Source organism: Podarcis liolepis (assembly GCF_965112155.1).
Source record: "Podarcis liolepis genome assembly, chromosome: 2".
Lineage (NCBI taxonomy): Eukaryota > Metazoa > Chordata > Lepidosauria > Squamata > Lacertidae > Podarcis > Podarcis liolepis.
Window position 1 is genome coordinate 40,428,031 of NC_139555.1, and position 26,990 is coordinate 40,455,020.

At 44.3% G+C, this 26,990-nt stretch overlaps 1 long non-coding RNA gene across 1 annotated transcript; it reads right to left on the reverse strand.

The window, feature by feature from the left end:
• Window positions 1-225: 225 nt before the first annotated feature.
• Window positions 226-26,990, reverse strand: LOC310699597. The gene is made up of 3 exons (XR_014522138.1): window positions 26,850-26,990; window positions 25,623-25,713; window positions 226-740 (listed from the first exon to the last, which is right to left on the reverse strand). It is a non-coding gene; the product is annotated as an uncharacterized lncRNA (long non-coding RNA).

Here is a 26,990-nt window from a genome sequence, read left to right on the forward strand (position 1 = left end):
TGGGGCAAGAATGGGTGGGCAGGAGCTAGCATGATCAGGCACAGACCTGTGGCCCCATAACCTACTGTGCTCAGCCACTTCTGTGAGAGTGTGAAAAGACCTCTAATGTTTGACATCTGGTTTCATACGCTCTCATTCTGGTCAGTCTTTTCTTCTGCACAATATATCCCACATAAATGAACCCTCCTGTCTGGATTTCTAAAGAAAATGGCCCAAATATAAATATTAGTTGCCGAAGGATTTTAATGTGGACCAATCCGAGGAGGCTATTTGCATCTTCTTGCCTTTTCTGATACTGGAGGCATCTAGTGGCTTCATTGGTAACACACGGAAAGGGGCTCTTTTTTTGGCAAAAATGACAAAGTTACCTGGAGCTGAGGCTCCCTCTGGGAAAAAGCTGCTTATGGGGACTAGGCCACCATCAAAGAATTCCCTGCTAACATAAAGGGGACTAGTTGCTATGCTGAATCGTGACACTGCTGGACTTGATTCAGCAGCCACACCTACATCTTGAGACCCGCGGCTGCGCTTCTGCTGGGGTGTGTGAGCAAGGCTGTTCTCCCTGCTGCTCAGTCCTTGAATGCTTATCCGAGGTGCTGACAGCAACTTGGAAATTCTTAATTTGTCTTGCTCCGCAAGCTTCTTGACCACAGGAGATGTGTGACTAGTGTAGGCTGGATACTGGATGCGGTGGATCAGATGTGGTGGGATGCCAATATTGCTTGATACCAAAGCCCGATCTAAAACCCAAAAGATAGAGAATATATATTAGTTTTCGGATTTTCGGTTTCAAGGATTTTGATTCCAGAAAACAAATCCTTGCCTATCTATACCGGTTTGTGCATAATGCTAAGCTGTGTTTTGTTTAAGCCATAGTTTGTTTAAGCACAAGTTGTCTCACAGATGACTGACCAAACCACATCTTGTTTCTCTAAAGCTTACTTTGTTTTCTAGCTGTTCTTGCCCTGTGGCCTTTGTAGTTTGATGAGTGCCTTTCTGGAGTGGGATGGTCAAACAAACTATAATTAAAGATGAGTGCTGGGTTTGCATGTAAAACTAAGCCATAGCTGAAACAAACCAAGATTTGTATACCAACAACAAACTATGGCTTCTGACTGTGGTTTGTTGACAGTAAGCAATCCATAGTTAAGCTGCTGGAAAGGGTTAACATATAGCGCTATGTCATGGTTTAACAAAATATTGTTTAATAAGCCATGGTTTAGCATCATGTGCAGAATAGGTTTCTCCAAGGAAATCCCAAGGAAAGAGAAATTCCCTTTAGCCTAGCCTGCAAACAGGAAGAGGACAGAGAAGTTCACAGAAATAAGACACAAAGTTAAAGAACCATGAAGAAGGACCTTGGAAATCCTGGAACACCTTTGTAGTGCTGGATCTAAAAAATAAGTAAATCATAAACCAATAGCTTCTTGACCAAGGCACGCAAACATTTATTTCAGATGGATCTTTCCCAGCCTGCATGACATTGTTTGTTATGAAGCCCTCAATAAATAAAACAACTGCTATCATCACACACTGGCAGTTAAGTATCTACAGGGCAAAAATGCTCTCAATTCAAGATCCAGCAATTCGTATTGGGTGCAGTGGTCCATAAAAGGCACACTGCAAGGCCAAGAAAAATTTATGCACCAGTAGCTGTATTTCACAACCTCAAGCTGTGCCTGAATCCACTTTGGCAGACATTGGAGAAAACTGGCCAGACGGTTTTGTGTTGGGAGCATGACACCTCAATGTAACAGCCTAACAATTATGCCTGCTGCCTTTGGACTCCTTGACTCAGCTGCTGTGAAACTACCACTGACATCTTGCTTCACATGGGGTGCAAAACCCTCTTGGATTTCTCTCCATTGTAAGTTGCACATTCACCTTCCCTGAAAGAACACATGGAAGTAAAACCCCCACCCCAATGTTCTTGGATGAGCTATTTTGTTGTCCTTTTGTGATTTTTTTTCTCTTTCTTTCTCCTGCATTGGCCCTCTCAGAACTGGCTGACAGTCCCACTCTGACTCTGGCAAGAAACCAAATTGGCCCTCATTCACGTTATTGGATCAAAATATAGAAGGAGCTTTAGTTACAATGCAAAAAGGTGCAGCCCCAGTTTTTTGTTTTTGTTTCTTCTACCACCTGACACATTAAGCTGCCCAAGCTACACTACACTTAGTGGAAAAAGAACAACAATTTCCTCCAGGTGACTGTGCAAGAGATTCAAATGAGGGAAATAAAATTAAAGGTATTGGCTTACAGTAGGTGAATAGTAAATGCACAAAACAAATGGATGGAGAGAATCGAAAGATGGAAACTGGTGTCTGAGATGGAAATTGGTGTCTGAGCAGGAGATGAGTACTTGAATTCCAGCACAAACCTGGTTCCATTTCATCTAGGATATTCTACTTTGGTCTAATATTTGGGGAATTTCAATTCAGGATAAAACTAAGAAATAAAAATATGAGCTTTCAAATGGGTGAAAGTGGGTAATTTTTACATGACTGAAAAATTCCCCATAGATTTGAGTGGGAAGGGATGGGTCAAAAATATCCTCTATTCAGTGAGCAGTTCATGGATGTTTAAGAATCATGTTTTGACATCAATGACATCAGGGTTGGGGAAACTAAGGCTCACTGGATGTTGTTGGAAGCCAACTCCCGTCACCCCCAGCCAACATGGTCAATGATAAGGGTGATAGGAGTTTGAGTCCAGAAACATCTGGAGGGCCACAGGTTCCCAACCACTGTATTGCAACATCCGCAGAAGCTCATGGAATCTTGTGCTGAGTGAAAGTAATAGCCAACCCTTCCCTTGATCTCAGGATGGAGGGCTGCATGTTGAAGTAGAAGAAACATTTCTGTGTTCTACTCAATCCTTCTGAATGACAGCATTCAAAATACAGGATCTTCCCCACCTCCTCTCGAGGCAAGAAATACATGACCATAGAAGGAAACCCAGTGAAGTTGCCAGTGCCTTTCTGCAGAGAACACCTTTCTTCCCCATAACCTGCCTGCATCTTTGATGGCAAAGCATCAGTCAGCTTTCGTACCCATGTGGCTCTATCATTTCCATATTTTCCCTTCCCTTTCCGGTTGCTTTTTTTTTGGTCCCTGCTGATATTTCACTGAACAAGGTCCCATCCTGCCTTGAGACCTTTAACACTGTGCCTATAAAATCCTAACACTTGGCTAGCTCTCTGCATGCCTTTTCTCTTCTCCATGGTTACCCCAGCTGAGAAACACTTTGTTTTTGTGTCACTTCCATTAGGCTGATTGAGTTTACAGGGGACGGCAGGAAACCATTTGATGGGAATATAAATTCCACGAAACAAAACTCAACAGATAAAAATGTTCCTCTTGGAAGAGTTTTCCCTAGCACTGGGCAGGCTTTGTCAAGGAGTTTGCCACAGAGGAGTCAGCACGGACAGGTCCACTTGTAGCTTTCCTATGACATGCCAAGAGATTTTGTGACCCAACACTGCATAAGAGAGAGGGGGGGTGTTTCCAGATTCCCCCAACTGAAGAAAGTTTCTTTTTATGAAAGAGGGCAGGGGACATATTACTATCATGGCAACCTATCCAACAGTACATGTTAAAATGGATAATCGCTTCTAGTTCTGACGAGAAACTGGCATGGAGGCAATTTCCACACTCTTCTATTTAAAGACCATTTGCCTGTGGTAGGGAAAAAGAGAGGGGAAATAAAGTTAAACCCTGCTGGCTGTAACTCAGCATGTTCTGACAGTGTATAGAATGATTAGCAAAAGCAAACGAGGGGAAATGAAATTATACACTGAAGATGGGAACTTCGCAAATGGGTGGGCTTTTTATTTGAGAAGGGGGCTGCAGAGTTACAGTCTCTTTTGCTCTTTCTTGTTTCAAAGCTGTATGTTTTTAGCCCTCCCTCGCCACACATGCATAAGGTTGTAGGGCCCCCGAGCTTGTCTCCTATTTATTTTGCCATGTGGTTTCCATATACGCTCACTCTGGGGCCTCCAATCGGAAGGCGCTCCTACCTCAAGACACTAGCACGGGAAGGGAGAGGTGTGGCAAATGCTTTTGTTCGCTTTGTAATGGAGAGCCAGACTAATGCAAAACACTTGTCTTGAAGTGGGCATAATAGCTCCCCCTACACAAACGTATTTGAATTTCAGTCTTTGGCTAAGTACAGTCTGGCCTAAAGCAAGTGAGTATGTTGTAGCTCAACTGGTTGTCATCATCATGGTGCTCTTAAATGAGGGAGGGGGAAAGATAAAGCAGTCCACAAAGGGTGGGGGAGTATAATAAAGACTCTGAAAGAAAACAAAAAGTAGGAGTTCATGTTCTCACTAGAATTAGCAGAGGTTCAGATACACAAAGTCAGGCAGTTCAGGGATGCTAGGCTCATTCTCACAGTATTCATGGCTTGCTGTGCCCAGAAATTGTCATCTTTGTCAGTTTATGATGTTATTATTAGAGTTTTATGACTGTCATGTGCTTTTTGAAATACTGCTTGATGTTTTTGGGGTGGGAGTAGCCACTTTTGCAGGTTTTTTTGTTTTTAGAAATGAGGATAATAAGTTTTAAAAATGCAAATACGTACATACAAATATAAATACATACATTCTGAAACTCATCTCCAGGGGATGCTGTTGAGGACATAGGCAGGAAAAGATGAAAAGAGGGATTTTTTAGTAGTCCTTGCTACTATAAAAAGGGTTTTTTTAGAAGAAGTTATTTTTTTCTGAAGGGAGATGGAACCTCATTATTAGGATTTCCAGTACATTACTTTGAAAGACATGTGAAAACAAGAGTTGCATTAAAGTTGCCAAGTATTTTCAATTTTATAATACTTTCTGTTGTAATTTCAGAACATCAGAATGCACAGAACCCAAGAGGTGCCTCATATTCCATTTTCATTTCAAAATTTTAGATGTTACTTACTTTGGAGCCTGCCTTCTCAGGAGTCCTCGGGGCCATTAATTTTCAACCCTTGCTTCTGTTTGCCAGCCCAGACTGAGTACTTGTATGGTGAAGTTCTCATTCATGTGCTCCCTCATACAAACACAACCCGTGCAATCTGAGCCACTGAGAAGAATCCCTAAAGAGCATTTGCATTGGAATTTCAGCTTTGGTGTCACTGTAGATTCAGGTCCACAAAATCTAGCATACATTACCAGCAGTCACACATTAAGTGCAGCCTAGAATCCAACTCATGGGAAGGGATTTAGCCAGGCAGAGTCCCCCTCCAAGAAAGAAAGACAGGCTAGAATGAGGGAGGAATAGGAAGGAAACTGGAGGGAACCAGTGAGCCATCTAAATACAGCTGCTCTGTTCAGGAGGTGTAGTTGCTACAAAACCATATACAGTGCTACCTCAGTTTTCGAGAGTCTTGGAAGTCAAACGTTTCGGCTTCCAAACACCGAAAACCTGGAAGTAACCGCTTCAGTTTTCAAACACTTTTCGGAAGTCGAATGTGCCACACGGCTTCTGTTTTGAGTTTTCTGGAAGTAAAAGCTTTGGTTTTTGAATGTTTCAGAAGTCGAATGGTCTTCCGGAACAGATTAATTTCAAAACCCAAGGTACCACTGTATAGATAGCAGGAGGTAACAGAGACCCAGCCATAGACCTCCTATTACATTTAACTTACAGAATTCCCCTTTTTCCCCCTTATGATGTTATTGTCTTATAGATTGGTTTCTCATCCTTTCCTCCCATTTACGCATGCCTGAATCCTGTATCTCTATCTTAGGGTGGTCAGGTTTGTCTGCCTTTTGTAAAAAAGGACAAGACATCTGACACCTTTAATAGCTGTATAGAAGAGGCAGTTTCAACAGGTGTAGCTTACATGACTGGCTGCACTAAATAACACTTTACACTTGATCTCCCATCTATCTATCTACTATCTATCTATCTATCTATCTATCTATCTATCTATCTATCTATCTATCATCTATCATCTATCTGAAGTCTAATTCCAAAGAACTAGTCCTTAAATTAATCTAGCTAGAAAGCTAGAACAGTTCCTAGAGATGGATTTTCTTGGGAGAAGATGCCATCTCCATCACAATTTTCATTCTTTTTTTCTTTGAAGACTCCCCCCCCCCCAATTTTTCCCCCTGCAAAGGAAAACACTGAGTTGTGGCTGCCGCTCTTGTACACAGAAACAGCCCCCTGCGCCTCCTGCAATGAGGCTATATTTTCCATTGTGTTTTTACAATGATTGTGCTCATATTGCAGGAATGACTCGGCTGCCGCTGTTGCACTAACAGTAAAATGGCTGGGGTGGAGCAGGGTGGGTGGGGAGTGATTCTGCAAACTTAAGGCAAGCCCGGGAATGCATCGAGTAAGAGAGCTGGGAAACTTTTCCTGGACCAGTTTTTGTTTTGTTTTTTACTGGGAAGGCCTATCCAGGTCAGTGACCCTGTCCTCAATTCCAGTGTTTTCACATATGTCTTTCCCCCTGTGCGGGTGAGAAAGCTTCTCTATATGAATGGACCCTTCTGCCTGGTGCCGACTGCACCGCACTATGGAGGAGCAAAGTTAAATATGGCCCCTTGGCAGGAAGGCACAGCTCACAGATATTTGGGGGTGGAGGAGAGAGCTTGCTAATGTGAAATGCCAAGGCAACAAATAGTTGACATTAAAATTGCATGCAGGCTGTGGGACTAGGCTATTCCTTTCAGGCGCTCACACAAAGGGCCCCTTTTTTGTCTCACTGCTAAAGACAAGCAACAGAACGAGAAATACAGAAACGATATTGATAGCTAGGGGAAAGGCCTGTGGAATTTCTGGGGAGGGTTTGCTATCCCAAAAGCACAATGGTCTGTGCTTTGAAATGCACAGACCACGTAGGACGCAAAAGGCCACCAGGGTCTCACGTGACCATGGATTTGCCTTCCCCGCCTACCCCGGCCGATTCCCCCTCACTCAGAACTTGGTGAGAGTTCTTGCTGGTCTCCAACGTCTACAGTAAAAATCCTGCCACACATTTAGGCAGCCTGGCTGCATACCCTCCAGCATTTCTCCAGTGAAAGTAGGGATGCCCTATTCCATCATCATCATCATCATCATCATCATCATCATCATCATCATTTTATTATTGATACCCCACCCATCTGACTGGGTTGCCCCAGCCACTCTGGGCGGCTTCCAACATATATAAAAACATAATAAAACATTAAATACAAAAACCCCGCTTCCCCATACAGAGCTGTCTTCAGATGTTTTCGAAAGGTTGTATAGTTACTTAGCTCCTTGGCTTGGAGGTTACATAACTCCATACTTTCCATACATTTTTCTGATGAAAATAGGGATGTCTTAAGGAAAAGCGGGACATTTCGGGATCAAATCAGAAACCAAGATGGCTTCTGTAAATCCGGGACTGTCCTTGGAAAATAGGGACATTTGCAGGGTCTGTGACTGTGCACAGCATGGCGGCCTAGATTGCCTTCCACTGATTCATAGAACCAAAGAATCATAGAATTGTAGAGTTGGAAGGGACCGCAAAGGGCCATTCAGTCCCAACCCCCTGCAATGCAGGAATTTGAGCTAAAGCATCCATGGCAGATGGCCATCCATAGGCAAGTCTTTAGCAGATGCGCTGCCGGGGTGCAAAGATCCGCCCAGCGCCCCCAAATTTAGTTTAGCCCCCCAATTAACTTTTGCATCACCGTTGTGAGCGCTGTTGTTGAGTCTGACAAGCGGCACCATTGTGAATGACAAGCACCACCGCTGGCGCGGTGTGTTTTTGGTAAATGAGCGTGCAAACAGTAGGTGAAACCGTAGTGAAACAGTAGGTATACATCTAGTTACAGGTAGGTAGCCGTGTTGGTCTGCCGTAGTTGAAACAATTTGTTATTGGTATGAGCTTTCGTGTGCATGCATCTGAAGAAGTGTGCATTCACACCAAAGCTCATACCAATAACAAACTTAGTTGGTCTCTAAGGTGCTACTGGAATGATTTTTTTTTTAATAGGTATACATTTCGGTAATACCTAGGTATATATGTATTTTGTATTTTTTTAGCTTGATCAAAATTATTTATTATTTCATAACAGGTAGATAGTTAAGAGCTTAGGCAGCTTCAGTGGTGGGCGCCTGGTGCCCTCCAGAATTCGGTGCCCGGGTGCCCTGAACCCCTTGCACCCCCAGGTAAAGACGGCCCTGGCCATCCAACCTCTACTTAAAAACCTCCAAGGAAGGACTTGTTCAGCACTGTTGACAGGTGCCAGGCCAGAGAAGCTTAGGTCTGGAGCTACACATGGGGTGTCCAAGTCAGGTTTGCAGACTTCAGGTGTTGCTTCTTTGCTGCAAAGCAGAATCCAGTGAGCGATATTTATAAAAGGAGCAGTTGGAGGAGGTCACATAGTTGTAGCATTGTCTGTGCCTGCCTCCTCATTCCATTTTGCCCCAACCTACAGTTCCGGACCCATAGTTCTGACACAGTGAAGAAGCAATGCCCAAAGTTTGGAAATGTAACTTGGATAAATAAAGTGTGGTTCTATTCTAAGGGCCTTCTCTCGGATGATAATAGACCCACAGTTGTTGCTCATTTTGGGGGGATCCAGATGGTTTCCTTCTGTGGCAGGGATAGAGCATTTTCCAAGGACTTGGGAGGAAATATAGCTCAATGCCTGTGCTGGGTACAGATGAGCACAAAAGCAGCACAAGGCAGGAAGAAGCATTTTTTTTCTTTTCTTTTCAAAAAGGCAGCTAGAAAGGCCTCAGACAGACACCATGCAAAATGCCTCAGCAGTTTAGCATTTAATCTATAGCTAACGGGGGAAGAGGAAGCATTGCTGCACAGCGAATGAACCATGTTAAACGTTGGCTGTTTGTGGCACCGCCAGCCAAAGGAACAATCCTAACACCTAAGATTCATCAAGCTAGACCTTACAACTTCATTGTTTCCCTAGCTACTAGGATCCTAAAGCGTCCTAATTCCCAGAATGAAATTAAACTGGAATCTAGAAACATATAAAAAATGCTGTGAAAGTGGGGTTTTTAAAAAAGCGTTTTGAAAAATATATTAAATTTGCCATAAGCTCACCATAGCCATCTAGTGTCACATTTGTATAATGCACTTAAAACATTATATTTGCAGCTGTACAGCTGAGTCCTAAGGTAAGTCAATAGCCAATTACTTGAACTGGGGTACATTGCATTTGGTGGGGGGGCACACTGTTCTGATTCATTAGATGCAACTTGTGAACCCTGTACCATGCACAACTTCACAATCTGGAATTACACAATATGGGCAGCCGGGTTTAGACCACCAACTAGGAGTTCTGCCCCCTCCCACCTTGTGTAGGAGGAATTGAAGACATCGCTTTTAAAGCTCCTTTGAACATTGCCACCATTTCCATTGCAAATACATACATACTGGGAGATAATATCAGGGTCGTTTAAGACAAGGCCGTGCAATTGAATGGGATGCATGGCACATCACTCTGGCGCCAAGGGAGTTAGCAATGCAGCTTGAGCATGACCCACAGTGGGATTGTAGATAGTGCAAACAATCCTAGGCATTGTGGATAGAGATGAAGGAGGCACATAATAGCATGAACGTATTCCAGAGGGTGGTAACGTAGCCACTTGACCACCACTAACACCCTGTGCTTTTTCACCTTTAACACCTGCATGATGCAGACATTTTAAAAGTAAATGTCATTTCCACTTGAGACCTTTGATTACTACAGCTCCTAGTCAGAGCAGACAACACAGACAACAGTGTTGGACACAAAGGCTGAGCTGCTCTGTGCTTTGATGCTCAAACTAGCCCTGCCAAAGAGCCCTGCCTTTCACAGAGCAAATCCTCACCACTTACGGCAGTGATCTGCCCCTAAAGCATCATTCAACAGCTGTTTTGCTCGTTTCCCCCTGAAGTAGTATTCTGTTGCTGTTGCACAGACACTCCTCCATGCCCATCAGACAGTGAAACCTTGGATATAAGTGACTGCCCAATTTCCAAACAGTCAGAGAAAGAGAGAGGGAGAGAGGGAGAGGAAGTGCTGTAGCAGCCCGAACAAAGGCCGCCTTTGTGAGCTTGGAGAACAAGCCAGGAAAACACAACACGGCATTAAAAATTACATGCTAGGCTGGCAGAATCGTTCAGAAGGGGATCAACCAATTCAGACGGCGTTTCCCCAGGACTCCAGTGAGAAATTCCGGCACCGCCGTTTCAGAGCAGAGCTAAGTCTGAAGACATTTGAGTTCTTCTCAAACTGTTCTAAGAACAGCGCCACAAATTCTGGAGCGGACACACGGCTGTCATTCCCAGCTTGCGTGTCCTAATAATACATGCCAGGTTTGAAAAGTCCATGGAATCTGGTTGTCATTAACTCTCTGCTGATGTTATTGAGGAGGAGCGAATGGTGAGCCTGCAAAGGGCACAGGATTGAAAGACCCAACGGTCCTCCTGCTACAAAAATTAGGCGGCTGCTAATTTTATTTGCCCTGAAATTACCCGTGAGCAAATGCCACTTCCATGTGACGGCAGATATCACTAGGCGGCACTGTTGTGAAACTTGCCTTTTAAGGCTTATTTGTCCCAGGAAGTTGACCATGTGCTGGACAGAGTATTGGGATTCAAGAGCATGGCAGAAAATTGAGGTTTCTGCAATTAAAGTGGATTAAAGAGCTATGTCACCTAGTGCAACAAATCCACTTTTACAAAAGAAACAGATTTCTTTGCAGTTCAGAAAGTGATGGGGAAATGGACAGAAAACGTGGAATGAATGAATGAATGAATCATTCATGGGAATACATGCCAACAACCCGCAAGCAAATTAGGAGGAATGCAAAAGGAATGTTCATCATCGTATAACCTCCTTGCAAGCAAATCAGAATGAATGCTCAGTACAGTGGTACCTCGGGTTACAGACACTTCAGGTTACAGACGCTTCAGGTTACAAACTCCGCTAACCTATAAATAGTACCTCGGGTTAAGAACTTTGCTTCAAGATGAGAACAGAAATCGCGTGGCGGCGCAGTGGCAGCGGGAGGCCCCATTAGCTAAAGTGGTACCTCAGGTTAAGAACAGTTTCAGGTTACGAACTGGCCTCCAGAACGAATTAAGTTCTTAACCCGAGGTACCACTGTAAAGATTCAGTATAATCAAACTGTGTGATCTTTGTGCAAGAAAATCAGGATGAATGCCCACAACATAGGTTAAAGCCTTTCTTCATTATCGCAGTTTAGATTCCACCTTCATTCAAGGTAGGTAATAACCACCAACCCCCTCAGACACCTTTTCTTTTTAAAAAACTAAATCGGGTATCCGGGCTGCAAAGCCCACTGAGAGATTGATGCATGCTGCAGGACTTGGCCCTTTCCACACTACTGATTTTAAACCTCCAAACTGCCCCTCCCAGCTGCTTACTCCCATGGGCCTTTGCCAGTCATACCCTGGAACTCAAATGCCTTGGCTCCCAAACAAATCGGCTCCCAAACGATCAAAATCTAGAAGTGAGTCTTCTGGTTTTCGAGCTATTTTTGGAAGCTGAACATCCGACACGGCTTCTGTGGCTTCCTGCAGCCAATCAGAAGACACACTTTGGTTTCCAAACGTTTTGGAAGTCAAACAGACTTCCTGAACGGATTCTGTTCGACTTCCAAGGTACGACTGTTGAGTACAAGTTGAGGGGGAAAGAACAGGTATTTATTCAGGTGGATCTGCTACCCCATATCTCCAAAAAAAGGCCTGACAGTCCTCAGGTGATTTGAGCTAACTCACGGCTCATTTTTTCTCCCTCTCTCTTGCCTAAAGGTAAAGATACCCCTGACCGTTAGATCCAGTTGTGGACAACTCTGGGGTTGCGCGCTCATTTCGCTCTATAGGCCAAGGGAGCCAGCGTTTGTCCGCAGACAGCTTCCGGATCATGTGGCCAGCATGACTAAGCCGCTTCTAGCGAACCAGAGCAGTGCACGGAAACACCGTTTACCTTCCCGCCAGAGTGGTACCTATTTATCTACTTGCACTTTGACGTGCTTTCAAACTGCTAGGTAGGCAGGAGCAGGGACAGAAAAACAGGAGCTCACTCCATCGTGGTGATTCGAACCGCCGGCCTTCTGATTGGCAAGCCCTAGGCTCTGTGGTTTAGACCACAGCGCCACCCATGTCCCTTCTCTCTCTCTCTTGCCTACTTCTGCCCATTTCTTCCAAAATGCATCACCTGATGTTTCTATGCAAACACATCCACCACACCCGCCCACAAACTTATCTGAATGTGTCCTTCTCCAAGCTGTAATGATGGCTGGGTGCTTCTGAACGCTCAAGAGATGCCTCCACGTACCAGGAGACCATCTCCTAACCTCAGTTAGCTGATACCTTATCAACGGGAGCTCACTATTACAGCCGGCAATCTTCCCAACAAAAGCAACAGTCACCCAGGTGCTAATAATAATCGGAATCAAATCCTTATGAAGCCCCCTGAGGATGTAGCAGTGCCTGAGAATACAATTTTACTATGTGAAGAAGTACCCTTGAGCTGTAAAAAATCCCTGAAGGTATGATCGGCGCTGCAATACCATTTACTTGTTCTTAATTCTCAAGGAATGTGCTTCTGAGCAAATGTGCTTAAAGGTGTGCTGCACATCACATATGAAACCATGAAATATAAGACATGCTTGTAAAGAAGGAAGTGGGTGTTGACTTTTCCTAAGCTACTCAGCCACTTGCACAGCATTCAGTTGTTAAAATTTCAAACCTCAAGGGGACTATCCATGGAACTCTCTAAGCTGATCAATTCAGGACCATTGCAGACTATGCAAAAATGCTACCAAAGGACTGAAGTGCTAAAGAAGAAGACTTAATACACCCCAGATCCTATTTTTCCTGAAATTATTAGGAAAGGAATGGGATACCAGGTGCCTGGTATCAGGAGGCCAGACTATTTGTCCTCCTAGGACGGCATTTTCTACTCTTGCCTGCTGACAGATTTCCAGCATTGGTTCTCCAGCCTCACTTGATACCTGATTATATGCTGAGATTCCTGCATTGCAGGGGGTTGGACTAGATGACCCATGAGGTCCCTTCAAACTCTACAATGCTACGATTCTATATGAGATCTCACAGATTGAACTTGGGACCTGTCGCCTGCACAGTATATTTTGCTGCTTCCTAGCTAACCTTCGTATAGTTAAAGCTATGGTTTTCCCAGTAGTGATGTATGGAAATGAGAGCTAGACCATAAAGAAGGCTGATCGCTTTTGAATTATGGTGCTGGAGGAGACTCTTGAGAGTCCCATGGACTGCAAGAAGATCAAACCTATCCATTCTGAAGGAAATCAGCCCTGAGTGCTCACTGGAAGGACAGATCTTGAAGCTGAGGCTCCAATACTTTGGCCACCTCATGAGAAGAGAAGACTCCCTGGAAAAGACCCCGATGTTGGGAAAGATGGAGGGCACAAGGAGAAGGGGATGACAGAGGACGAGATGGTTGGACAGTGTTCTTGAAGCTACCAGCATGAGTTTGACCAAACTGTGGGAGGCAGTGGAAGACAGGAGTGCCTGGCGTGCTCTGGTCCATGGGGTCACGAAGAGTCGGACATGACTAAACGACTAAAGAGGTGTGCACACAATAAGGTATATAAGGAGTCACTGGGCTCCTTGTATTTTTTGCTACAATGGATTGATAATATGGCTGTATTTTCCAACTGAGCTCTCAATGGACCATGCATTCCTGCAGCCCCAACTCAGTATACATGCATTAAGTCCTTGAATAAACTGAAAGCATATTTCCCTGGTCTCTAGAAAAACAAAAACAAAAGCCAGGCTTCACTTCCTCTCCAAAGAAGCCTCAGGCTTATTTCATATCTGCCATCATCTTAAAATAACTGAGCTTTACAGCAGGACATGATGCCATCCGTGATTGGGCTCATGCTATGCATCACCAATAGGTCACTCTCTGGCTCAGTTACAGTATAAAAGCAGGACTGTGCACCAAACCCCCAATGGCCACTCCAGGACGGGAAACGCAGGTTCATGAGAGGGCAATTTGAAGCAGAAAAGTGGCAGGGGGAGGGTGTGCTTAACCCTTCCTTCATTGGTGTTTCCACTGAAAACTCTCCCTTCAAACTACAATATGCACGCACACACACACATACAAACACACACAGCTGCTTTTCATACCAAGATGCTCTTCCAGATTCACATTGACTCCATTCCAAACCAGAAGTGTGGGCCTCCCTGTCTTTTTAATAAAGAGGGTTCCGTTTTTAAAAGAATTAGTAAGAAGGCGCCTATGAAACCTGCAAGTTCTGATGTGAGAAAGGAGAATTTAGCCAGAAGGAAACAAACACACAAATAAATGGCTGCACCCTGCGAAATAGTTTCACCGGGCAGCCCTGATCACGCTGGCTCCTCTACTACGAAAGCCCACTGCTGTCTTTGGCGCTCTGCTTGTTTTCACTGTTTAATGAAACAATAATTCTGTTTTAAGCATTGGCAGCTGTCTTATGCACTGAGGTTTTGTGTAAATTTGTTATCCTTCATGGTGAAAACCATATAAATAAACACAGCAGCTTTTCCTTCCTGCCTGGACTCCCCACAAGAACCAGGCTAGTGGCTCTGGGCTCCCCTTCTCTGTCTCTCTCGCTTGCTCGGCTTGATAGCCTCAGACGCCAGCAATCACAACCCTGCCTCCCATGGAGCGAGCAGTGAGCTTTGGTTTAAATCAGCTTTTCCCTGGAACTCGTAATAAACACAGCACAAAGTTTTGGAGCCATCAATGAATGGGATTGGCCAGGCTGGTCCAGTGTTCCCAGTGTTAATACTGTGGTGGCTTCAGCCCAAAGTCCAGCTTGGCTTGATAAGGTTGTCAAAGCTTCCTGTTCTGGCTGACTACATTCAAATAGAACCTGCTTACATGAGCTCAAATCCCAACATGTGCTGAATGCTTCAGTGCCTCCTGAAAAACTGTCCCAGCAAAGCTCAACTTGTTTCTTTCAGGTCTGCAAATTGGGAGAGACCGATTGGAACAAGTGGGTCTTTCAGAGGCCCAGATTCAAGAACAGAATAGCCCTTTCAATTCCTTTGACTTTTCCAATTTAAAACTGCCCTCTTCAAATCCTGGCCCAGCGAACCTTGACGAGCTTTGATGGGGGAAATTGCTTAGTTTGAAATGTCTCAAAATTCTAAGTGCCTGGCTCTTGGATTTTGGAATAATTTAGAAAATATATATATACTGTTTGTTGTTTGTCGGCTAATTCAATTCAAAATTGCCAACAATTTACTAAGCTAGTTGTAAATGATGAATAACAACAACAATAATAAAATTGACTATCAATGTAGCATGAAGGTTCCTGCTTTGATGAGAATTCAAATTTTGCCAAGTGTGAGGAATCTGTTGCATTGACTGCTATTCAAATTCATCTTGCCCTTGCTGTTGAAGGCCACCCCACTCAACCATGGCAGTGTTAGAGAGGGTTGAGGGTTGCCCACCATGACATACAGGGTGAAAGTGTGTGTGTGTGTGTGTGTGTGTGTGTGTGTGTGTGTGTGAACACACACAAAAGAATTTGGGGCTGACTACATTACAGTGGTACCTCGGGTTACATATGCTTCAGGTTACATACACTTCAGGTTACAGACTCCGCTAACCCAGAAATAATACCTTGGGTTAAGAACTTTACTTCAGCATGAGAACAGAAATCGTGCTCCGGCAGCACAGCAGCAGCAGGAGGCCCCATTAGCTAAAGTGGTGCTTCAGGTTAAGAACAGTTTCAGGTTAAGAACGGACCTCTGGAACGAATTAAGTACTTAACCCGAGGTACCACTGTAATGTGAGTGATTAAGTGTGCCTATTTCAAATTGCTGCACACTGAGGGCAGGTTCATTTATTTAGAAGATAAACCAACCTTTTAAAATTATTTTTAATAGGGAGGCTTTGCACAAGTCGGCTCTTGCACAAAACTGCTCTATTAAAAATATATAGAAACAGGTATCGACAGATAAACATGAACTGGGAGTGAAGGGTTCTCATGCCCCTCCCTCCCTGCTGCCTCCATTGCACTTTGGCCCCATAAAACTCATATTTTGGAGTATTATCCTTCACTCACTGTTTGAAGGATGTAATGTATGTGGTTCATCTTAGGGCTGCATGTTGCTTTTTAGCCTTCATGTGGCAGGTCAGCATGAGAAGAAACATGAGCCATTTTTGAAATTGTCACCATGTAACTACTTACTGTATTGCTTCCTTAAATACAGAGGCAAAGCAGATGCCTGAAAAATGTGATTTAGCATGTCTGAACCGTTCCCTAGATGATGAAGTTCAAGTAAACATAGCTGCAAATATTGAAGTGCTCTTCTTCTGCACATGTAATGGGATAGAGCTCAGTCCGAAGAGCATGAGACTCTTTATCTCAAGGTCATGCGTTCGAGCCCCACGTTGGGCAGAAGATTCTTGCATTGCAGGGGGTTGGACTAGGTGACCCTCAGGGTCTCTTCCAACTCTACAATTCTATGTTTCTATGTCACTTCCATTATTATGCTTATGCCAGCATCCCTATTCAAAGGCTCTTTTCTTGTGGATTCCTAAAAAAAGCTCTTAAAAACCTTGTGTTAAATTATTCTGCAGCTATCCCTCAACCCCAGTGAAGGCCTGTAGCTGGAGCAAAAACAAAAAACTGTAAGCCTTTCCATAGAGAGAACCTTTTGTCAAGATTGCCTTCAGCTACAATTCAGGCTCACATAATATGTGGTATATTCTTGTCATCTTCTGGGTGGGGGTGGGGGGACCTCCCCCCAAAGAAATCCTTGGAATTCTGCTATGGAAGCCAGGAATGCTGAGTGTTCTGTTCCTTAATCACCAGCCTATAACTTCTCTGTTTCATCAGCTCTGTTTTCAGTTTAAAATTATAGCACACAGGATGGAATGGCAAGCTGGTAGATTTACAAGTCCTTAATAACTTGGGCATAGCTGTCAACTTTTCCTTTTTCTTGCGAGGAATCCTATTCGGAATAAGGGAATTTCCCTTTAAAAAAGGGAAACGTTGACAGCTATGAACTTGGGTCCAGGATACCTTAAGAATTGCCTTACAAATTAGGTTGCACTTCAGCTTCCATCAGCCCCAGCCAGCATGGCAAAAGGTCAGGGATGTTGGGACTTGGAGTCGAACGACTATTTTGGTGTTAAGCGGTATAAAAATTAAAGAATAAAAAGAATAAAACATCTGGAGGGCCAAAGCTTTCTTATCCCCGACATACAGCAAGGAACTGCACACTCTGGGTTGTAGAAGGCACATACAAAACTGTTGTTTTAACTGAGGATTTGAGCTACCCATTCATCCTCTGAATATGCCAGATTTTCAAAGCTTAGTGCACTCTGCTGCTCATTTCTAATAGACAACTGCTGAATGATCATCCATTTGTTTTTGACAGTAATGACTAACCCTGCTCTTTATACTGCTCCTCTCTTATAGAAGTCCAAATGAGCTCATGCTTCCATGTCAATTTGAGGATATATTGAATTTGTTTCCAGGAAGACAATATAGAATTTCCAATCCAAAGTTCATGGGAGTGTTTAAAATGTGAAATGTCCTGATCTCATATTTGGATGACATTTCTACCTTCCTTTCACTTCTTGGTAGAAAAAAAAAGCCACAGCTGAATTTAGAGGTTACTCTGATTTGTTTTGACCTTAAGATAATAGTGGAGAATTGAATCCAGAAGCTTTGTTTTTAAAGAACCAATTTTCTTCTTCCAGAAATAGCTCCCCCCCCCAAAAAATAGGATCCACTAATTATCATTCAGACAAGATTGCATCTGCCCACACCAGGGTAAATCTCCTGGTTCCCTATGACATATATTAGAGGAGGCCTAGTCTTCATTATCTCTTCATGATATGCCCCCTTTCCTTATCTCTCATCCTCTTCCTTGTCCGCAACACAAGAGAGAGATTCTCATCTTCTATAAAAGCAACAAATGGGGAAACTGCTGCAGTACAAATTCCCCCTCCAGATGTTGATAACCTGCAACTCCCATCCCCCCTTGACCATTGGCCATGCTGGAGTCCAACAACATCTGGAGAGCCATAGGTTTCGCAGCCCTTTCTAGATATGTTATTCACTTCCCTGTGAGAACTATTCCAGTGGGTGAACCAGATAAACAAGGACAAAATGAAGTGGGATAATTACAGACGTTCCTAGAGCCTGGAAGTGTCCTGTAAGGCCTTTTGGCAAGAGGACTGTCAGCTGGCTTACAAGTGAAATGGTGATGCCCTTCATCCTCCTGCTTTGCTCAGAACATCACTCTGCCTCAGGAAAAACCTGGTCTGCTGGGCTACAACAATTAAGAAAGTAAGACAAACCCATCCTGCTGCTTCCCACAATGGCCAACCATTGTTGGAGATGCAGAAAGCCCACAAGACACCAAGGCAATAGCCCCACCCTGCTATTTGCCACAAAGCAAGTGGTAATCAAGGGCATGCTACTTCTGAACAAAGGAGTTCCACCCAGCCACCATGCCTGATAGATAGCTTTATCTGCCATAAATTTACCTAATCTACTTTTAGGAACAGAGAGAGGCTGTCTTACAGCAAGTGAAGGTATTTATAAGTCAAGTCAAGTGCATTTTTGTTTATTCTGACTGGCAGCACCTATCTAGGTTTTCCGGCAGAGCTCTCCCACACTACAGCAGTGTGTAGCGTAGCGGTTAGAGTGTTGGCCTAAGACCTGGGAGACCAGGGTTCAAATCCCCACTCGGCCACAAAGTTCACTGGGTGGCATTGAACCAGTCACAGTCTCTCAGCAGTCTCTCGTGCCACTTTAGGCGCCAATTAATATCAGCGACTAGGGCTTAAAATGCCTACCACAACAGCGCAATCCTACACCTGTCTCCTAGTCAATTCCACCCAGTTCAACAGGGCTTATTCCCAGGTAAGTGGATACTGGATTACAGTCTAAATTCCGAAATGCAAGGGCTGCCACCTCCCGCTTCTGCAATTGCAGCACGGATTCAGAAACCTGAAAGATTTTAATGCCTAGTAGATTCAGACACAGATCACAGTGTTCAAAGTAAACACTTCAACCCCTCATTCATCACTCAGGAATGCTAATCCAGCATGGCCTTGAACTCAGCAACTCTTGCTGAGATGGGTGTGTGTGGCCCAGATTCCTCTTAAGGCCTGCGTCGGGGATGAATAAATGGAGGGACCATGTTTCAGAGTTTATTTCACCACTGCCACTCTATCATACAGAAAAGCTGTCTGCTTGCCATGATAGAGTGATGCTCTTTCCTCCAAGATTGTTCCTATCTGTGTTTCCTCCGAGGCAAAGGACCAGCAGCCTCCAGCCAGCATGCTTGAGGGGTGGCTTTTGTAAGATTTCCTCTCCCTTCCGGCTAATTAGAAACAGGTGCTTGTTTACTGGGAATGACAGCAACCGGTTCTATAGGCTCACACCCTTAGCTGTGAGCTATGCCAAATAACCTGTTTATTGAGTGCCTGGCTTGTACTTTACATTATGGTGAAGGAACACATGTCATTATCATCATTATTAAATATTGTGAGAGCAGTAGGGCAGCTCTAGAGGCACTCTCGCCGAATCCAGTCCAAATGCACCTTCCTCAAGCCCTTGGGGAGAAATGCGCCTGTCAGTTCAAAGCAGGAGCCCAGGCACTGAGTTCAAAGCAGAATTCCACCCTGCCCCTGTTTCCCATGATATCACCCAGAAACCTCCTGCTCATACTGGGCACAATTCTGCAGTTTTTAAAAGCAAGTTTCCTTCTTTTAATTGGCAATGAATGGATAAGTGCACAAACTTTTGTGTGAGACTCTGTTAAAGATACATGAGGGCGATTTGCTGCCTGAAGCATATTGGGAGGAGAAGACTGGTGTCTGAAATAGTGGCCTGATTCAGACATAATGATAAGACATCCTATGGATTAGTGTGAATGAGCAAGCATGTGGCAATGCAGAACAAAAACCTGGCCTTGCTGCTACCACATTACCAACAGCAAAACCAGTGCTTGTTTTCTGGGGAGACGCAGGGGAACGCATGCCCCTAAACATTTCGTGAATCTTTGTACTTTTGTCCATTTACTGTGTTTATTTTTCCTGATTTGAACTATAAAATGGTGATTTTCTTGAGTCAAAATGAGAGTAGCCCTAAACATTTTTTTCGAAAAAAAGCACTGAGCAAAACTATGTTTTATATAATCTGTAAGCCACCCAGAGTGGCTGGGGAAATGCAGCCAGATGGGTGGGGTATTATTATTATTATCATTATTAGGTTTGGCTTAGCATTACGTCCAAACCTGGTCTCATGGTTTGTCTTGCTCCAAAGAAACAGAGTTTTGCTGAGCATACCCTGCCATACACACTTTTGCCTGGTCTGAAATCTATGCTGACTGAAAGTGGCTCTTTGGGGGTTTCCAACAGGAGCCATTCCCAGTCCAAACTGGAGATGCTGGGGATGGATGGAACCTGGGACCTTCTGCATGCAAAGCAGATGCTCCAACACAGTCCTTCCCCTCCCTGTTTACCCACCCAGAGCAAGTGGGAGCTGCTCAGCTTTCGCAGCCTCCACTGCAGGCTGAGAGCCAAATGCCTCAGACCCTGAGGAGTGAGAAGGAAGCTGACATCAGAGCTGGCAGCATGCGTGCATACAGCTTATCCATTGGATCGCCATCAGAGCAACATCTGTTTTCTGTGTCTTCTTGGGCAAGGCGCCAAGCTTCTAACAATATGCAGCCTCATAGATCCATCTGTGCCCGGGATGTCTTATTTGCCTCCTGAAGCTCTCAGATGGCAACAGCTCCATGTGGGGACCCTGCAAGCAGCAGCAGCAGCATCTGCCACCAGCGCCATCCTGCCCTGCCTGATTTCGAAGGAGCCCCTCACAAGAAGGCTCATGAAAAGGAGGCTGCTCTGAGCAAAAGTTAATGATCTTTCTGGCTCGAAGAGCATTCTCTCCCTGAGGCAGAGGCGGCGCTTCCGCAGCCCACAGCCGCCAAGCCCAATCGCTGCAGACAGTGTTTTCGTAACCCCCACCACCTGGGTGGCAACCAGCACATCTGCTGCCTGGATGAACTAAAGCAGAGATTGACCTTCCTGTTCTCCAGAAGGCAGCTCAGCCGGCTGCTAAAAAGAGGAGGGAGAGAAGAACTGAAAATGCAATTCAGATTTCTCAGCTATCTGCTCCTAGAACTTTAAAGAAGTTCCAGGTTTCACCTCGAAAGAAGTTCGCGCACCCACAGCTATGTCAGTCATGGAAGAGGTAGTCTCTTTCCTTCCACCAGGCACAGGCTCTGGAATCTGCTCCCTTCATCCGGATGCTGTCTGACAGCTTTCGGCAGCTGAGCAAGGTGAGCCAGGAGTTGAGTCAGAGCTGAGGAATCAAGCCAGGAAGGCTTTGCTACTCAGGCAGGATCCCAGCCCAAATGGCAAGCCTTTTATAGGTCTTCCTGTCCAAGACAACCCAATGGGGTGGAGCCAATCCATAGCCTACTTTGCTGCCAGCAACTGTACTTCTCATAGGTTACAACGTGGGGCAGCTAGATACAGATTTCTGGTCCTAGCCCTGGCCTAGATGTTCTTCTGGCCAATGTGGCACCCTCTAGAGGTTGTGGACTACGACTCACAGCAGCATGGTCAATGATCAGGGATGATGTGGGGCACAGGTTCCCCAACCCTGTTTTAAAGGCAGGTGTCACATTTTCTGGGTCCCAAACCCCTTGGAACTCAGGACAACTTCACCTCACTTGCTTCAAATCAGAGAAGCTGGGTTCATCCTGGGAAGGGGGGAATAGATAGCACATAGCCAGTCCCCAGCAGTTCCTTCCTCAGGAGGCCATTTCAGGCTGGTTCTCTCCCTCTTTTTCATAGTTCTTTCTGAGGCTTAGATGCCATCAGGAGGAATCTGAGAGCTTGCAGCCTCTCATCAGCTCCACCCTTACCTATCTGGGCTGATGGGTCTAGCGCAGATATGCAGAACCAATGGCCTGCACATATAATTGGACTCAAAAGTTTGATCAGCGCCATTCGGAATGGGAAAATGTCAGGGACGATTGGGAGCTGGAGCCCAGCAACACCTGAGAGGGCCACAGGTTCCTCATGACTGTTCTAGTGGCTTCTCTCCATGACTGGGAACAGCTTCCTTTCTGAAGCTGCTATCAGTGAACCAATCCAGGGTAGCTAGGTCACATAGAATGGCAACCTTCATTACTACAACACACTAAGGCCCAAGCCTAGGCATTTTTAACTGAACTGTTAGAACCTAATTCTAAGAATTTGTCAAGAATGTATAACTTGCTGCTGAAATGGAATACACAAGATGAAACAGTCAAATCGGCTATGATTAAGTGGGCACAGGATATTGGTCATAACATTATGTTTGCTGACTGGGAATGGTTGTGGAACACCGGTATTAAATTCACGGCATGTAATGCCTTAAAGGAAAACATTATGAAAATGATTTACAGGTGGTACATGACCCCAGTCAAGCTAGCAAAAATCTACCATTTGCCTGACAATAAGTGTTGGAAATGTAAAGAAACTGAAGGTACTTTCTATCACCTTTGGTGGACATGCCCGAAGATTAAGGCTTTATAAATGATATATAATGATATATAATGAAATGATATATAATGATATATAATGAAATGAAAAAGATACTTAAATGTACTTTTCCTAAAAAACCAGAGGCCTTTCTCTTGGGCATTGTCGGCCAATTGGTGTTAAAGAAGGACAGAACTTTCTTTATGTATGCTACAACAGCAGCAAGAATACTTATTGCAAAGTATTGGAAGACACAAGATTTACCCACCCTGGAAGAATGGCAGATGAAAGTGATGGACTATATGACATTAGCTGAGATGACTGGCAGAATCCGCGATCAGGGAAAAGAGACGGCGGAAGAAGAATGGAAGAAATTCAAGATCTACCTTAAGGACTATTATAAACTTGATGAATGTTAGAATGTCGAGGTTTGAGTAAGAAAGGGATACAGCGATATAAGACTAGGTTGAAGAAAGGACTAAGAGGACAGAGGACTGACAGATATATTCAGAGTTGCTAAAACTTTTGGACATTGGGATGCAGAAAGGGGAGGTATGGGGAAGTCTGAGAAACACGGTTTATGAAAAAAAGGTTATGAAATTATACGTGTTTGTATGTCTTTTTATATGTTTGTATTGTCTTAAAAAATTTGGTAAAATCAATAAAAAATTTATATATATATAAAAAAAAGCCTAGGCATTTTTAGGGGAAGCAAATAATGCAGAAGCCAAGTGAAAGCATAGCAACTTAAAGGTTGCTTGTGAGAAAGAGGAGAGTGGCAGAAGTGATGCACTTCCAATGGATCATTTAAGTTCCTCAGTAAGACATCTGGCTGGCCACTGTGAGAACAGGATGCTGGAGTAGGTAGGCCTTTGGTCTGATCCAGCAGAACTCTCTTGTGTTAAGGCAGACAAAGGCGAGAAGAATATCAGTGAATTGTGGTTACATTCCCTCCCCATGACCCTTGCATGTTAGCCATCACTCACCGTGCTGAGTAAGGAGGCTAATGGAGAAAGTTCACATTATGGAGCCACAGACCTTGTTAAGCCATGAAGAACTGTTGGTCATGGGTTTATTTCATGTTTTTGGAGGAGACTTGGATGACGCTGGTCCCATAACACCAATTTCTCTGGGCAGTTTCCATATGAGGCTTCTGAAGCCACTCAAAGAGAGCTACAAATCCCTAAGAAGCAAGCCTGCTGAGGATGGGGTGGACCAGTGGTGGAGCTTCATGCTCCAGCACCGGGGAGCAGAGAGCAGGTGGGGGTGTGGCGTGCTGCCCGCAGGGGTGTGGCGCCCACACAGGCGGGGGGCAGTCACGATGGCACCCCACCGGGATCGTGCTGCTGGGGGCAGTGCGCTCCCCCGCTCCCCTCTTCCTCTGTCAGTGGGGTGGACTCACCTATTTGGCACCCAGGTAATTTTGGCACCCAGGTAACTATCAATCACTGGGATGTGGGTGGCGCTGTGGGTTAAACCACAGAGCCTAGGACTTACTGATCAGAAGGTCGGCGGTTCGAATCCCCATGACGGGGTGAGCTCCCATTGCTTGGTCCCTGCTCCTGCCAACCTAGCAGTTTGAAAGCACGTCAAAGTGCACGTAGATAAATAGGTACCGCTCCGGCGGGATGGTAAACGGCATTTCCGTACACTGCTCTGGTTCGCCAGAAGCAGCTTAGTCATGCTGGCCACATGACCCGGAAGCTGTACACCGGCTCCCTTGGCCAATAAAGCGAGATGAGCGCCGCAACACCAGAGTCAGTCATGACTGGACCTAATGGTCAGGGGTCCCTTTACCTTTTTAACTATCAGTCGGGCTGAAATTTTGAACATTTTCATTGCCTACTCGAACCAAAATGTAACACTTAGAAACCACTGAGATAAAAATAAATAAACATCAAAAGTAATATGAGTTACCCCAAACCTCTACTTCAAGTGAAAGCATTGCCAGAAACCTTATCCAAAAAACACACCGAGCGTTCTTCTGGTTTTGTCCTTCAGACCTCAGTGAAAAGGAAAACATTGCTCTAACATGTGGAAGGGTTTGCTTTTGTGCTTCAGCAACTTTTGCAGTAATAACAGTGAACTCTCTCTTCTAAAACACACCATTGTGCTTTCCAATATATAAAGAAAGAAGGAAAATAATTCTGGCTGCAAGGATAGTGGTTGATTAAGGAATACAAACCAGGGTTGCCAGATTATCAGGTTGGAACTGTCAACAGAGAACCTTCAAATGATTGGATTTTGCTTCAAAATTCTCATGCCCAGTGGTGGGGCCTAGGAACCAGGAGAAAACTAAATTCAGTTTGCATTTGAAGATGAACCAACATGATCTGCACTTTCCAAAACAATTCGTTAACTGAAACACAGCAGCGCTTCAAAATTTGTGCTCTCCATATTTCACAATGCATATTTCCAACCTATGGCTCACCCACACTTCCACTTTTCCCACCACTTTCCCCTGGGAAAACCTGCTATTTACTGCTGAATTGGGACAAATGTCTATGGCAATTTTTCATGTGATCTGCTGAGTATAATCATGCAAGGAAGTGGGGCTGCGTGCACTACACATTCTATGGTCATTCAGTGGTCATTCTCCACTTTCTTGGGTTTTTTGAACTCTACAAAAAATAGGTGCAAAACATTTTTGTTTAGTTTGGATAGAAGCCATCCTTCTGGCCGTAGTTCTATTCCTTCTTCAGTATGAAAGTCTTTCAATGAAAGTGAATTTATGCCTTTGCATCCATGACCGCCCTCCTGCCTCCGAGAATATGGTAACTTCTATTAATTTCTTTTGGCATAAGATAAACACAGGTGCTATATAGTCCCATCTCAAGGATCACTCTCTTCCCCAAACCCACCTTTAAAAAATAATAGCAACACTTCATCCAATATATTTGAATATGCGGGGCTGCAACTGTGCAAATTCAGCATGTACCAAGAAAACTTTAAACATGTAATTCAATGAAGATGTATGGGGAACACATAACACCACTTGGATGTTCCTTTTGATTAAGCAGTACATAAGCTTTCCTAACAAAATAGATCAACTCTTCAGTAATTTTGTTCAGATTGGGATTTGGCCACAACAGATGATTGGCTCTCTGATGGTGATGTAGCAAGTCAACCCAGAATGCCTTACCTTTCAGTGCGCTCTTAAAAGGGACTGCCATGGTTGTTTTCGTCCTTGTCAAGTGATTGAAGATGTCCCTCTGAGAAGGCTCTAAGAGATCCTTTAAGAAAATATCCATTTGTCAGGCTTAATAAGTTACAGGTTGGCACACAGCAAACAGGCTGCATTTCTGTTTCTTTTGCTCTCCCAGAAGCTAGGTGCAGTTTAGAAAGTTGCAAATGCCTGCCAGTAAACAGGGTGGTTGCCATAGAGCTGCTATATTGAAGTCCTGCTCAAGGAAATAAAGGCTCACGAGGGACATTGCTAGGTTCACAGACCATCTAAAATGAAGAGGCGTTTTATCATTCACTTCCATAATTATGAGGCACTTCAGTGCAAAAGTTTGTTCCACACAACACAAGGCAGTACGATATAACCTTAGCGTCTTTTCTATTAATCGTTGTAGTCAATGCCTCATGCAAAAACTATGATTCCAGAATGAAAGTTTATGCACATTGCCATAATTAATCAAGCTGCCCTTTGAGGACCAATGCGGTGTTACTAAACAGACTGTTCTTTACCTTCCCTGCGTCTCTTTTTCCATGCAATTTATCACCTCTTTTTAGTTCAGTTGCCATGTTGGCTAATGGAGCAATGCAAATTAAGACAGAGCAAAACAGAGCAATATAGCATGAAGCCCTTGGCCAGGCAGAGAGCCTTCTTGGTAGTGGCGCCCGCCCTGTGGAATGCCTTCCCATCAGTTGACAAGGAAATAAACAACTACCTGATGTTTAGAAGACTCTGAAGGCAGCCCTATTTAGGGAAGTTTTTAATACTTGATGTTTTATCATGTTTTTAATGTTCTGTTGGGAACCGCCCAGAGTGGCTGGGGAAACCCAGCCAGGTGGGCAGGGTATGAATAAATAATAATAATAATAAGACTGCTAGTGTCATCTGGCTCAGTACTGTCAACACCAGGGTTTCCCAAACTTGGGTCTCCAGCTGTTTTTTGGACTATAATTTCCATCACCCTCATAGCTAGGGATGATGGGAGTTGTAGTCCAACAACAACTGGAGATCCAAGTTTGGGAAACCCTGGTCTACATGGACTGACACTGGATTTCCAAAGTTTGAGGCAGAGGCCTTTCCCAGCCCTGCTTAGAGATTTCAAGGCTTGAACCTGGAACCTTCTGCATGCAAATCATGCGTTCTACCACTGAGCTACAACCCTTCCTGGTGTCATGAAGCATATGGTACCTAAGGAAGGCTCTCTCTTCTTTTCTGACTATCAGGTGCAATGGGAACTTCAAGTCCCTCTGGAAGAAACCCTCTCATGTGTTATCGTGCTAGTAGGAGTTGTTTTCTCCTGCAAATAGAATTAGGAATCAATACTCATGC